The sequence below is a fragment of the Phaenicophaeus curvirostris genome, chromosome 14, assembly GCF_032191515.1.
Source record: "Phaenicophaeus curvirostris isolate KB17595 chromosome 14, BPBGC_Pcur_1.0, whole genome shotgun sequence".
Lineage (NCBI taxonomy): Eukaryota > Metazoa > Chordata > Aves > Cuculiformes > Cuculidae > Phaenicophaeus > Phaenicophaeus curvirostris.
The window spans coordinates 6,923,612-6,936,707 of NC_091405.1; the positions used below are offsets into that span (position 1 = coordinate 6,923,612).

The 13,096-nt window shown below is 43.5% G+C and overlaps 1 long non-coding RNA gene across 1 annotated transcript; it reads left to right on the forward strand.

The window, feature by feature from the left end:
- The first annotated feature begins 6,710 nt into the window (after positions 1–6,710).
- On the forward strand, positions 6,711–11,959 carry LOC138726403 (uncharacterized). The gene is made up of 3 exons (XR_011338439.1): positions 6,711–6,790; positions 8,865–9,004; positions 11,714–11,959. It is a non-coding gene; the product is annotated as an uncharacterized lncRNA (long non-coding RNA).
- The last annotated feature ends 1,137 nt before the right edge of the window (positions 11,960–13,096 follow it).

Genomic DNA, 13,096 nt, shown 5'->3' on the forward strand with positions numbered 1-13,096 from the left:
GCAAGGGGGAAAAAAAACACTGTCCAGAAAAATAACTTGGTTTTCTTGTTCCAAGGCATCCAGAAACCACGCGTCCTTGGAACAGTCTGAATAACAAATCCCCCTTGTACAAAGCTTTTCTGGCACCCTGGTCCAGATCTGTTCCTGCTCTCTCAGCTAATGCCGTGCTCACATTCTTTTAGCCCCTTACATTGCTAAACATAGGACTTCCATTTACAAAAACAAAACCCTATTTGCACAAGTTTTTTCTACCTGCTGGAATGTATTAGGGCCCGAGAGCACCATCAAGTCCTAATTGCCCTCATCAACATCATCAACTGTCATCTCACTGGCTCAGGAACTGCATTTAAGCTCCAGGCCTGGCTCTCAGCCCTTGTCTGAGCTGTACGCAGCCTAGTGCCCTACTGCTCCACTCTCTTACTGCCCAGGACTCCTGCAACGACCCTCAGGACTGCTCTGGTCTCTTGTTGAGGTGCTGGAGAACAGCAGCCTTTGCTGGGAAGGACACTGCCCCTGCCTGCCCACCTCCCCTTGCAGAGCATCCCTTTCTAGTTTCTCCCTGAGAGCACGTTTTGTGAGTCATGTATGTGAAAAGCGAATTGTTGGAAAGGGATCAAGCTGAAAAACAGTTAAACTCTCCCAAAGAAAAGGCTACTGAAGAAAGATGTGACCACAAATCTCAGAATGGGAGATAAGGGATCCAAAAGTCATCTTCCTGAGGCCCTGCAACCAGGGTAAAGAAGAATTGATACATTCAACAAAACTGGTATCCCAGGGCCATGGAAGTCCCAGTTTTGAGACTCCATTCTTGGATATATTTAAACTTCATCTGGATGTGGCCCTGGGCAACCTGCTCACCCTACTTTAAGCAGAGTGGGTGGACTAGATGGTCTCCAGAGGTCCCTTTCAACTTCAACTATTCTGTTCAGACACACTGAATATAACACCACATCAAATTTTAGCCAAGAATCTCTTCTGGATAGAAGACAGAAATAAAGGTTGGTTTTCTTTTCTATAAGAATCATAGCAAAAAATGTGACAGAAAAGAGGCGCTTGAGCCTTCTACATCCAGAAAACCAGATAAATGATTTGGAAAAACTTCCAAAGATATATCAAAGGAGTGGATAATCAGGAAATCATTGGAGTTGAGGGAGCAGGATGTTTTAAAACTGTTTCAGCATGGTCAGGGATCATGAGGATGAAGTACCACTTCTGAGTGTTCATTGTAGTCTTTGGCAAGAATGACTATCAACTCAGGAAATAGCTCACATTTTTTGCTTTACTTAAGCGCTAAGTAAAATACTAAAGCAATGCTTTGTTGTTTATTAAAAAAAAAAAACCCAACCACTAATCATCTTTCACAGCTCAAGTTATTCCTTCACACAAAAGTTTCTGGGTGAAGTTTCTGAAATATATAAGTCCCTTGGATGCTTCCAAGAAAGTTCATCTCCACTGCTTTGCACTGTCAGTACTGCAGACAGCTGAGCCCTTATTCTGGTCCAGACACTCCCAGCTAACAGAAACCATGATTGCAGCACATTGCTGGTGCAACTTGCCTGAAAACACCAACAGGTTTTTGCACTTATTCCCATTCTTGACTAAATCTTACTCTGTTACTGCTGCTCTCCAGCCTGTGCTGCCGATGGTTTGCTACCTTTCAAAGCCCAAGGACAGTTCTATAGAGGCTCCACAGCAGTTGTTGCCTGCTAGTACCAGGTGGGAATTTATCCAAGGTTCTTCGTTTCGTAAATAATTATGAACAGAACTGACTATAGTGGAACAAAATAAGGGACTTCTGATGCCAGGGACAAGTGCCAAAATCACTCCAGAATGTTCGCAGTAAGATTTCCCAGCAGAGTTTGGGTTTATTAACTGTAGGAATCCTTTCCTTATGCCAACACTGATGTGTAACCATAATATGTAAGAATCTACTCTCTAAAAATCCGGTAAAATTCCAGGAAAGAGTTACACAAGCCCCACATATAAAGTGATGACGGGAATACCCAATCCTTCTTCAAAAATGTTCATCTAGCACTGAATTCAGCAGGATCCATAATGACTGGAGGTTTACCCTCTGTATTCATTGCAGAACTGCAGCTGGTACAGGCAGGTCCACATGTTTGTTAGAGGTTTATGTTTATACTTCTCTCTGTTTGTGCCAGTAATTCGGTTCGATAAATTGCTTGGACTAGTTTTTAGAGAACCTGAGGCCTCACAAGACCAAACAGCTACAAACTGTTAGCTATGAGAAGAGAGAGCTTGTGACCTCTCTGGAAAAGAAGAGCTAAGGATCCAGTAATCCAGAAGTTCCCATTGAAAAATACTCCTTAATGATGTGAAGGTTAATTATAATTAGTCACATGAAGTGTGTCTTGCTTGGTGGACTGAGCATGGGGTGCAGAATGGGCCAGGCTAGTTGTGGTATTGCTCTGTCTCAGGACCTGAGGTCTTGATCTTCCAACACTCCTCCTGAATTCTACAGCCTCCTTAAGGCTGATCAAGGACGCACTTAAATGACCTGCTAGTTCAGAGCCAGACTGCGCAGCGCTGTGTAATCAAACCCAGAAATTTACTTTAATGCTAACCTAGCTCAGTTGTGATTGGAAATAATCTCTGTGTAAATAATGTTCAGAAATGGACCCTGCTAGCTCCTTGGCAGAGGCAACCCTATTTTTACTATTCTTTTTTTCTCCTTCATTTCTGTGAGGATTTGCCACTTACATTTCCCATAACCCAAACTCTGGTTTTAAACCCTTTTGCTCTCTGGGAACAAACGAGTGTAACAAAACTCTTCTTCCTTGCACCCGTGCTATGTTTTTGGCAGGTTTCTTTCAGAAGAACGGGCATCTTGCACTGCCCTCTCCTCTGTTTCCTCTGGGTTTGTGCATCTGACTGACCTCAGTGAAGTCTTTAAAATTTTGAAAATCATAATCACTGAGTCCCTATTCTTTTTCTTTGCTTATCCCTTGATCACTGTTCTTACAGGATTACGTCTGGGAACACAGAGATCTGATGCTCTGCTTAATTATGGTTCCTTTTAATGGACAATGGCTGTTCATTACACCTTTCTATTGAGCAAGGTCACCACATTTCCAAACACTTTCTAAAACCATGATTAAAATGATAAATAACCCCTGAGAACACTCCAGTAATTACTGAAGCACCACAGGCTCAGATGTTTTAAAATTGCGCAAAAATGCTGATTTACAGATTTGGATTTAAAGTTATTAATGAATCTTTCTACTTAAATAAGGAAAAACAAAATTCCTAGCAAAATACCTCATTTCTTGATCCTTCTTGCAGGTTCAGTAGCCTGCACTGAATAAAACATTGGGAGGAATTACTTCTCATCTTCACAAGCATCCTGAAAAAACTTTTAGATGCCTGATGCTATTGAGTCAACATCATCAGGTCTGACACCACATCTTAGAATCTTCTACCCCACCTCACCTCAGAATGGTGCTGAAATGTTGCAGGGATCCCTAAGGCGATCAGTGCTGTGAAATGGGTAAGTATTCTTAAACCAGTAAGCATTATTAAGCCATAATCCATCAGGAGGTAACCAAATTGCAATTTATGACACACGAGTTGTTCTTTATTAACACATTACTTGACAATTAATGTGTACACTGGGAAAGAGGTCTTTTTGCACTATAATAAGTAATTTGAAAGGAGGTTGTGGAGAGGAGGGAGCTGGGCTCATCTCCCAAGGGACATGGGACAGGACAAGAGGGAATGGCCTCAAGCTCCACCAGGGGAGGTTTAGGATGAACATTCGGAAAAAATTTTTCACAGAAAGGGTCATTGGGCACTGGAACAGCTGCCCAGGGAGGTGGTTGAGTCACCTTCCCTGGAGGTGTTTAAGGGACAGGTGGATGAGGCACCGAGGGACATGGTTTAGTGATTGATGGGAATGGTTGGACTCGATAGTCCGATGGGTCTCTTCCAACCTGGTGATTCTATGATTCTATGAAAATGATTCAAATCTCTGAGGTACGATGAATTTCCATCAAATCCAAAACAAACCTGCCTGAATTCCTGCCTACAGTCCTGTTCCACCCCAGGATTGTCTCTCTTTCCCATCCTTTCACCTCTGAACTGTTCATGCCTCCAAACCAGAGCTGCTGAGCAGACTCATCCCAACATTGTGAACTTAACAGCTTCAGAATCAGGCACCAGGCATGTTCATGACTCCTCCGGTTCCTTCACAGGCCAAGCAGCCCCAGGATGTTGCCCTGGGCAGAGCAGCTGTGGGCATACCACTGGCCTCATGGGGCACATGCTTGAGGATCCTCCCCTGTGGAACTGGGAGCCTGAGCCTTTCAGGTGCCCCACTTCCAATGAGACACAAACCTGGCCTGACTGCTCTGTAAAACTGATTCTTGTCAATTCTGTGGGTGTTAAGAGTGAAAGACATGATGCAAAAATAGCTGCCTGTGTTATAGCTGCCTGTGAGAGTTTCCTATCAGCCTGTGAAACTGTTAAAACCAAGTTTTTCAATTAGCTGTGTAATCCCAGGAGTACGAGTTCTGTTTATACAGCTCATCTGATGCTTTTTCTCCATTTCTATGAAAGAAAAAAATCAGAGAAATGTTTATTTCATCAAAATCCTAATATTTATTGTGAATTAGAAATCCCTTTCATCATGCATATAGGCCACCCAGACCATTTATCCAAACAATGCAGCAGTGACATATGCTGATGCTATTTCATACTTGTTTTGCTAGATTAAACCTGCTGTTAATAACTCTCAGATAAGTTAAACCAACATTTTTTTTCAGAAGGAATTATTCTTGCCTCAAGGTAAGAGCATTCCTCTTTACGCTAATAGGAGAGCTTCAAGCCGCAGAAGATAATTTTTTGAGTTACTGGCATGAACATACCACAACTATGTTTTAATGCTTTCATTGGCTATCAAATCCAGTATCAGCATCAAAAGAACTCTGAACTACCCTCGTAAAAATATTCCTGTTAATTTTACTGGGAAGGAAACCAAGCCACAAGCCACTGGGTGACTTGGCCACAGTCACATTCAAAATTCAATGGCAGAGGCATCCAAGGGGCCTGGACCTGTCCCCACATTGCTTACATGAGTAATTTTTGAGTCTGGCTCATTACTGCACATTGCCTGGTCCAAAAAAATTTAAAGCTGGCATGGAGCAAAGCTGTGTGATGATCCCACGCCGCCACTGTGTGGTGAAACAAGGCAGGAGCAAGCAGCAAACTTGCACTCAAACCCTCCGTTCATAAAAGAGAAAGACAATGTATTGTGTCCTTTTTAATGGTCTTCCAAACTCTTAGGTCTGTAATGAATAAAGCTCCAGAGGGTTTGGAATTGGCAGCCTCCAAAAGAAAGCTGAAACTTATGTTTTGCCCCTTGATTACTGCAAGATCTGCTAAAACTAATATATTAACTAATATACGTTAATATAACTAATATATTCCATCTGCTAAAACTAATATATTACGTGTCACATGGGCAGGGACACATCCCACTAGATCCAACCTAGCCTCAAACACCTCTAGGGATGGGGCATCCACAACTTCCCTGGGCAACCTATTCCAGTGTCTCACCACTCTCATAGTTATCACAAAATTAAAGATGTCCTGGACTTCTGGCATTTTCCAGCTCAGCTTCCAGCTCAAAGCAGGAATATCAGCAGTGCTGGATCAGGTCAGCAATGGTTTTGCCTAGCTGAGTCTAGAAAACCTTAAAGGATGGAGACTATGCAACCCGAGTTGCCCATTCCAGTACTGCATTACCCATCTGGTAAAAATGTTTTTCTAACATCTGGCTTGAACATCTGAAGTGGAGACATCTGCCTATGGTTAATATCTGCCACTGTGGAGGAGAATTTGGCTCTGCCTTCATAACTGATCTTCAAGTAGATGTAGGCTTCTAGTAGACCCCCTTAGCGTACTTCCCTGAACTAAACTAGACTGACTCCCTCATCCTCTCCCTGTAAGGTACTCTGGAGCCCTATCTCGGTAGCTACCTACTGCATCCCCTCTAGTTTCTCAGTATTTTCATTGAACTGAGGGCCCTGAAGTCGACTATTTCAGATGCAGCCTCACCATTTCTGAGTGCTGAGGCATCTCTCATTTTCCTGACTGCATTTCTAACATAGCCCAGTACACAATTTTCCCCGCTTGTGGTGAGAACACACTGTTGGTTCATGATCAACTTTGCTTTCGCTATATCTCCTACATCCTTTTCAGCAGGGCTACTTGACAGCCAATTCCTTCTTCTTTGCAACCTAATCTTACCCCTGTGCTTACCTACGTCAAAACCAACAATTTACACCCTGTTTTAAACTCCACTTGACTCAAAAAGTGTCAGGAAATTTTGTACTTGTGCTGTTGGCTTGATCTACAGCAGAGATAAGCATCAGCCACACAATCTGCATGCAGTTCTACAGCTTCTTCGTCTGGGCTCTACCCAATATGGGGGGGTTCGTTGTTATATAGCTTTCCCTCTTGGCATTCCTTATTGCGGGAAAAGCAGCTATTCAACCTCTTTTTCTGTAATTGCTCTCATTAATTACAGGCAGTTAACAAATCAGCCTATGAAAACACATCTGCAGTCATTAAAGAGTTACAGTTTGTATATCTGACCGGGAAATTATAGATGTTTGCAGGCAGCCAATAATAGGAGAGATCAACAACACAGCTGACTCACAGGCAGGAAGGCTTGAGCTGTGTTTGAATGTGGCTCAAAGCCAACTCGCAGTTGGCATCTACAGCAGTTTCATTCCATCGTTCTGTAGTTTTTATTCCCATATATCCAGAGGTAAGTTGATTTTTGTTTCTAGTTTCTTTTACCAATACATCAGGATACTAACACAATGTAAGGTTTCTCTCATACTAAGGAAAACACCTTCGCTATGAATTGCTTTTAGCAAACTTTAGAAGTACTTTTAACACTTAAAAAATATCAGAAACTTGAAACAACAGGTTTTATAGCAGTCTCTCTCCTGTTCCTGCCTGCCCAGCTAGGGAAAGATGATAAAGTTGTCTGGGACTATTGGTGTCTTACTGAAAAATAAAACAAAACCCTTCACTGCAAAGTTCACCGAAGAAACACTGTTTTTTTTCAGTTTGATAGTGAGCTTTTAAAAGGGTCTACAAGAAAAAGCATTCAGAAGAGCAGCACTACTGACAAAATGGGTTTGGTACCAAATTTGCAATCTGTGAGTGTAGGGAGAGACTTTCTTATCCGTATTTTCATGATAGTCCAATATTCCATGATTGGTCATTCCAACTGTTTTGGGAATATGGATAAACATAAGAACTCTTATGTTAGGGTTAAAATCTCATTTTAGAGTTTAAAAAAAAAAAAAGGTATCAGTAAATCAATCTAAGGAACAACGGTCCTTGGCAGGTTGTGCTTTGTAACAAAGAAAGCTTGAAGTGTTTTTTGTTTCAGTTTAAGAAAATCTCTAAATACAATTAGGTTTTGCAAATCCAAATAGGTGCTAGCTTCTATTTTTATCCAAGTAATCAGCTGGCAAGAGTTTAAAAAACTGTTACAGCTTTACTTGATTCTAATTTAAATAGAAATAAATACTTTCAGAAATGGTTTAGATCCTAAATTCATTGCTTGATCTTCCTTGCACTATGTTCAGAGTTGAGTAAATTATTTTGGCTATGATGTAAATTATTATTTATCACAGTATAGCTTAGGACCCCTCTGTGATTGTGAATGTGCCTGCATAGCACAGCTAAGATTCTGAGGTTAACCAGAAATAAACCGATCGTGAACTAGAAGCAGTTCAGCCATGAGCATAGGCTAGTTTGTCTTCAATTTTAGACATGGGGAACAAGCAATCTGCTCAAAGCTAGAAGACTTCCAGGGCTTCTGCATCACAGGAGGGCTTTTTGTAGAGCTCATCTCCTAGAAAGAAACAACTTACCCTCAACAGTCCTTAGAGGTTACTCCAAGTTTTTGGCCCTGGTACTTCAGTTCCCTCATGCGTTTCCTTTCCTAGCCCTGGTCTACTGGACCTTGAAGGGAATATTCCAGTTTGAATTCTTCTGACTTGCTGACCACTGATCTTGCAGTAACTCTTACCAATGGTTTTATCCCACCTGTTTTCTTGGCTTGCTTGTTTTCCTCTTTCACCACTGACTTTTGGTTATCTCTAGTCTAATGTAGCTTCACAGATGTAATTAAAAAGGTTACTCATGTAGTAACATAGTGATGTTTTGCAGAAGTTATCTCTAATCTATGTGTGTTGACATGCAGTGTGTCTGAGACATTCAGATGATCCTAGAGAGGTAGTGTACAATGAGAGTATTGGCCAAATTAGTGGCTGCTATAAAGACACAACTCCATCTAGCGGAGTTCTGCCAGCTTACAGCAGCACAAAATTTGCTTTTTACCTTGCTTTTGCATAGACATGTGACATTGCATTAAAGAAGATAGGCAAGAGTGATGAGGAACACACTAACATGGGTTACTGAATAATTACCTTTTTTTGTGAGAACAAGGAAAACTATATTTGTCTAGCATCTAACTGTGAGATACAAGTTTGTCGTCTACATAATTCAGTATTGCTTTAAAAGCACATTTTACATTATAAATAATGGCCCAGCATTTCAAGGTCATCAGATGGAAATAATAATCAGCAATTTATTAGCACCTTGCAGCCTCAGGTGGTGAGTTATGGTCCAGACACACACCTTTGCAATTAGTGTGTTTTTTCTGCCTTGATAAGGAATGTCTGACACAGAATGGTAAAAGGAAGGCTTTTGGATTTGAGTAATAATTATTAGGAAAGGGAATGCAACTTCATTCAGCCTTGGTAGTAGTCACAAAGGTAGACCTTAAAACTTGCTTCTTTTGTGTCATTTTTTCATCCAAGCCAGCCACCAAGAAATGGCCCAATCATTAGCTGCAGTCGCCCAGGAAGATTTGGATAACTTTACCCTGACTAGGACAGGCTCAGCCTTGGAGCACTCACATCTCGGTGAAGGTGCTGACCAGCCAGGATACTACAGAGAGGTACGTGTGTCCCGTTTGTCCAACTGCCCACGCAGGTGGGCAACACAGACCTGCAGCGATGGCACCAGGATGAATCAGAGCATGCCTGAGATCAGCTGATCCCTAAACACATCTTCATTCCTAGAAACCCCAACTAGCCAAGAGGCACTTTAGAGGCAGTAATACTGAGAAACAAGCTCTGTTTTTTACAGATTTTTTATAGAAGTAGAGCTTAATCCTAAAGTCATTCATTACCTCTGCTATAACGATGTCTACAAACTCTGATCAGCAAGACTCAGCATAGAATCACCAGGTTGGAAGAGACCCAGTGGATCATTGAGTCCAACCATTCCTATCAATCACTAAACCATGTCCCTCAGCACCTCATCCACCTGCACCTTAAACACCTCCAGGGAAGGTGACTCAACCACCACCCTGGGCAGACCGTTCCACTGCCTAATGACCCTTTGCATGAAGAATTTTTTCCTAATGTCGAGCCTGAACCTCCCCTGGAGGAGCTTGAGGCCATTCCCTCTCGTCCTGTCCCCTGTCACTTGGGAGAAGAGCCCAGCTCCCTCCTCTCCACAACCTCCTTTCAGGTAGTTGGAGAGAGCAATGAGGTCTCCCCTCAGCCTCCTCTTCTCCAGCCTAAACACCCCCAGCTCTCTCAGCCGTTCCCCATAAGGCCTGTTCTCCAGCCCCTTCCCCAGCTTCGTTGCTCTTCTCTGGACTCGCTCCAGAGCCTCAACATCCTTCTTGTGGTGAGGGGCCCAGAACTGAACACAGGATTCGAGGAGCGGTCTCACCACTGCTGAGTACAGAGGGAGAATAACCTCCCTGGACCTGCTGGTCACACCATTTCTGATCCAAGCCAAGATGCCATTGGCCTTCTTGGCCACCTGGGCACACTGCTGGCTCATGTTCAGTCACTGTCAACCAACACCCCCAGGTCCCTCTCCTCCAGGCAGTTTCCAGCCAGACTTCTCCTAGTCTGTAGCACTGCATAGGGCTGTTGTGCCCCAAGTGCAGGACCCGGCATTTGGCCTTGTTAAACCTCCTGCCATTGGACTCTGCCCAGCGGTCCAGCCTGTTCAGATCCCTTTGGAGCCTCCCGACCCTCCAGCAGATCCACACTCCCACCCAGCTTAGTGTCGTCCGCAAACTTGCTAAGGGTGCACTCAATGCCTTCATCCAGGTCATTGATAAAGACATTGAACAGGGCTGGACCCAGCACTGAGCCCTGGGGAACCCCACTTGTCACTGGCCTCCAGCTGGATTTCACACCATTTCCCACCACTCTCTGGGCCCGGCCATCCAACCAGTTTTCCACCCAGGAGAGTGTGCGCCTGTCCAGCCCAGAGGTGACAGTTTCCGAAGCTGAATGCTATGAGAAACTGAATCAAAGGCTTTACTAAAGTCCAAGAAGACCACATCCACAGCCTTTCCCTCATCCAGCAGCCGAGTCACTTTGTCATAGAAGGCGATCAGGTTAGTCTGACAAGACCTGCCTTTCATGAACCCGTGTTGACTGGGCCTGATCACCTGGCTCTCTTGCATGTGCTTCATGATAGCACTCAAGATCACCTGCTCCATGACTTTCCCTGGTGCTGAGGTCAGACTAACAGGCCTGTAGTTCCCCGGATCTGCCTTGTGCCCCTTCTTATAGATGGGCACGACATCAGCCAGCCTCCAGTCCAGTGGTATCTGCCCAGTAATCCAGGACCGCTGGAAGATGATGGAAAGGGGTTTGGCAAGCACATCCGCCAGCTCCCTCAAAACTCTTGGGTGGACTCCATCCAGCCCCATAGACTTGTAGACATCTAGCCAGGCAAGCAAGTCTCTAACCACCTCCTCTTGGATCGTGGGAACCTCATTCTGCTCCTTCGACCCCTGTGGTTGTGCACAGAGGGAACAACTTTCCTTACTATTAAAGACTGAAGCAAAGTAGACATTGAGTACTTGCTATGGTATTGCCTGTTTCTAGAGGTCCCCGAAGGGATATCGGATGAATTTAATCTTCAACAGCATGTACAGGTCAGGGAGTGGAGAATAGGGAGGAGGAAGGGATAATGATTGGGGTTACAGGGCAGTGAGATGCATGCACATCCTAATTATAAAAATAAATGAGTAGCAACCGACGGGCGTCAGCCTACTGACCACAAAATTCCAGTGTGTGACAGAAACACAGTTTCCAAGAACAACCACCAGCTACTTCTGATGAAGCAAGACCAAAGCACTTTAGGGGTTGTGCTGACCTTGACTGTTTATCGGAAAAGGAGTGTCTGATATGCACCTACAGACTAGTTACTCTTCTTAACTGAGAACACTGCTGTGGAGACATTTTACAGAGAAGGACTTGATGCTATGGGCCTTGTTGATACCGAGCAGCTCTGACAAGGCCTTGAAACAGAGAGCTAAAAGAAAAATAAAAGCCAGTTCAGTGGGAAGAAGAGACAGCCTTCTGATATACAAAAGCCAGCTGAAAGGAAAACAAGAGCTAGTTCGGTGGGAACAAGTACCAACTGGAAGAAAAGCAAAGAAAGAGAAATATCAACTCAGTTAATTTTAGTGTAACTTGGTTTTTTATCATGCACGGTAGTTTAGCCAATAATATGTTAGTAATAGCTTTAGCCAATAATACTTTAGATACCCTCATGGGCACCCAGTTATGTAACCAAAAAGTGTATATAAAGAAACAGCTAACTCAATAAAGTGTCTTCGATCCATCAGATTGAAGTCTGTACATTAATCCCTTCATATGGTGGCCCTGATCGAGACACGACTTGCAGCCTGATTCTAGAAGACGACTGGAGCTACTGAAGCCAGCCGGAGATGCTGAAGATGACCAGAGCTACTGAACAGAGCTGGAGATGCTGAAGATGATGGGAGAATCAGCAGTACGCTGGGTCGATAAAGCACACCCCATCGTGGTGTGTCTGGAGGGGAACGCTCAGCTGATCAATTGTCTACTGGCTGGATCAAGTAGGCACAGAGCTAGAGAAGAAGAAGAAATAGAAGTAGTCCCGGGACTGCCTGTTCTCATCAGGATCAGGTGAGCAGCCGAGATTGTACCGAGATTGTAACGGGTGTGTATATGTCAGCAGAAGATAAGTCAGTGTTGAAGATGTTTAAGCACATTTTAAAGAAATGGAGGGTGCGCATAGAAGGAAAAGCCTTAGAACTTTTATTGACTTGGTTAAAGAGTAAGGGAATGCCCCCGGAAAGCCCTCAAGCATTTGATTTAAAGATGTGGAAGGATGCAGGTGATTTGTTATTTGCTTACACGTCACAAGGAAATGCAACTGCAAGCCGAGTTTTAACAACACGGCGTATTATTACAGAAACTTTGCAAGAGATCCCTGCAGATCATAAAATAGGCGAGGTGATTAAGGGAACATTTACGGAAAGACCATGTAGTAGAAGACTGATGCTGGAGGAGATTCTGAAGGGGAGGAGCCTTATCGGTCTGTGGCTGTACAGACCACTGATAGTGAACAATCCCCTTTGGAGATAGGGACATCAATCTCTAACGTCAGCAGCAAAATAAAGAAAAAGAAAAGATTATGAAAAAAAGTTAATAAAGTGCTTGGTGAGAACCTAAAAGAGACTATATCAGCAGTAGCTCTGAGGAGCAGGAGAACGAACTAATAGGTCTTGTAGCAGGACCAGGATATGATCCCCGTGAGCGCTGGAAGAAGGTACAGACTGACAGTTTAAAGGATGGAGGAAATCTTGGCCTAGTTTTACCCGTTAATTACCACCCGAATCAACCACCGGAATATCATCCATTTGACTGGCAGGTGGTGAAGGAGTTAAGAAAAATGGTAACGGAGAATGGCTTGACTGTCCCATATACACAATCATTGCTGGAGAATGTTTTCATGGGAATGGCTGTGGTTCTGTATGATATTAAACAAATAGCCACCCTGGTTCGAACAAAAGCACAGAAGGCACATCTATCTATTGTGGCTAGATAGATGGCATGAATATGTGGAAAACAAGGCAATAGAAAACCTGAGAAGACAGCCTGGTGATCCTCAGTTTGAGATTGGAACTGACCACTGTTTGGGTGAGGGGCAGTTTGGGGACCCTTGGGTTCAATCGCAACTCCTA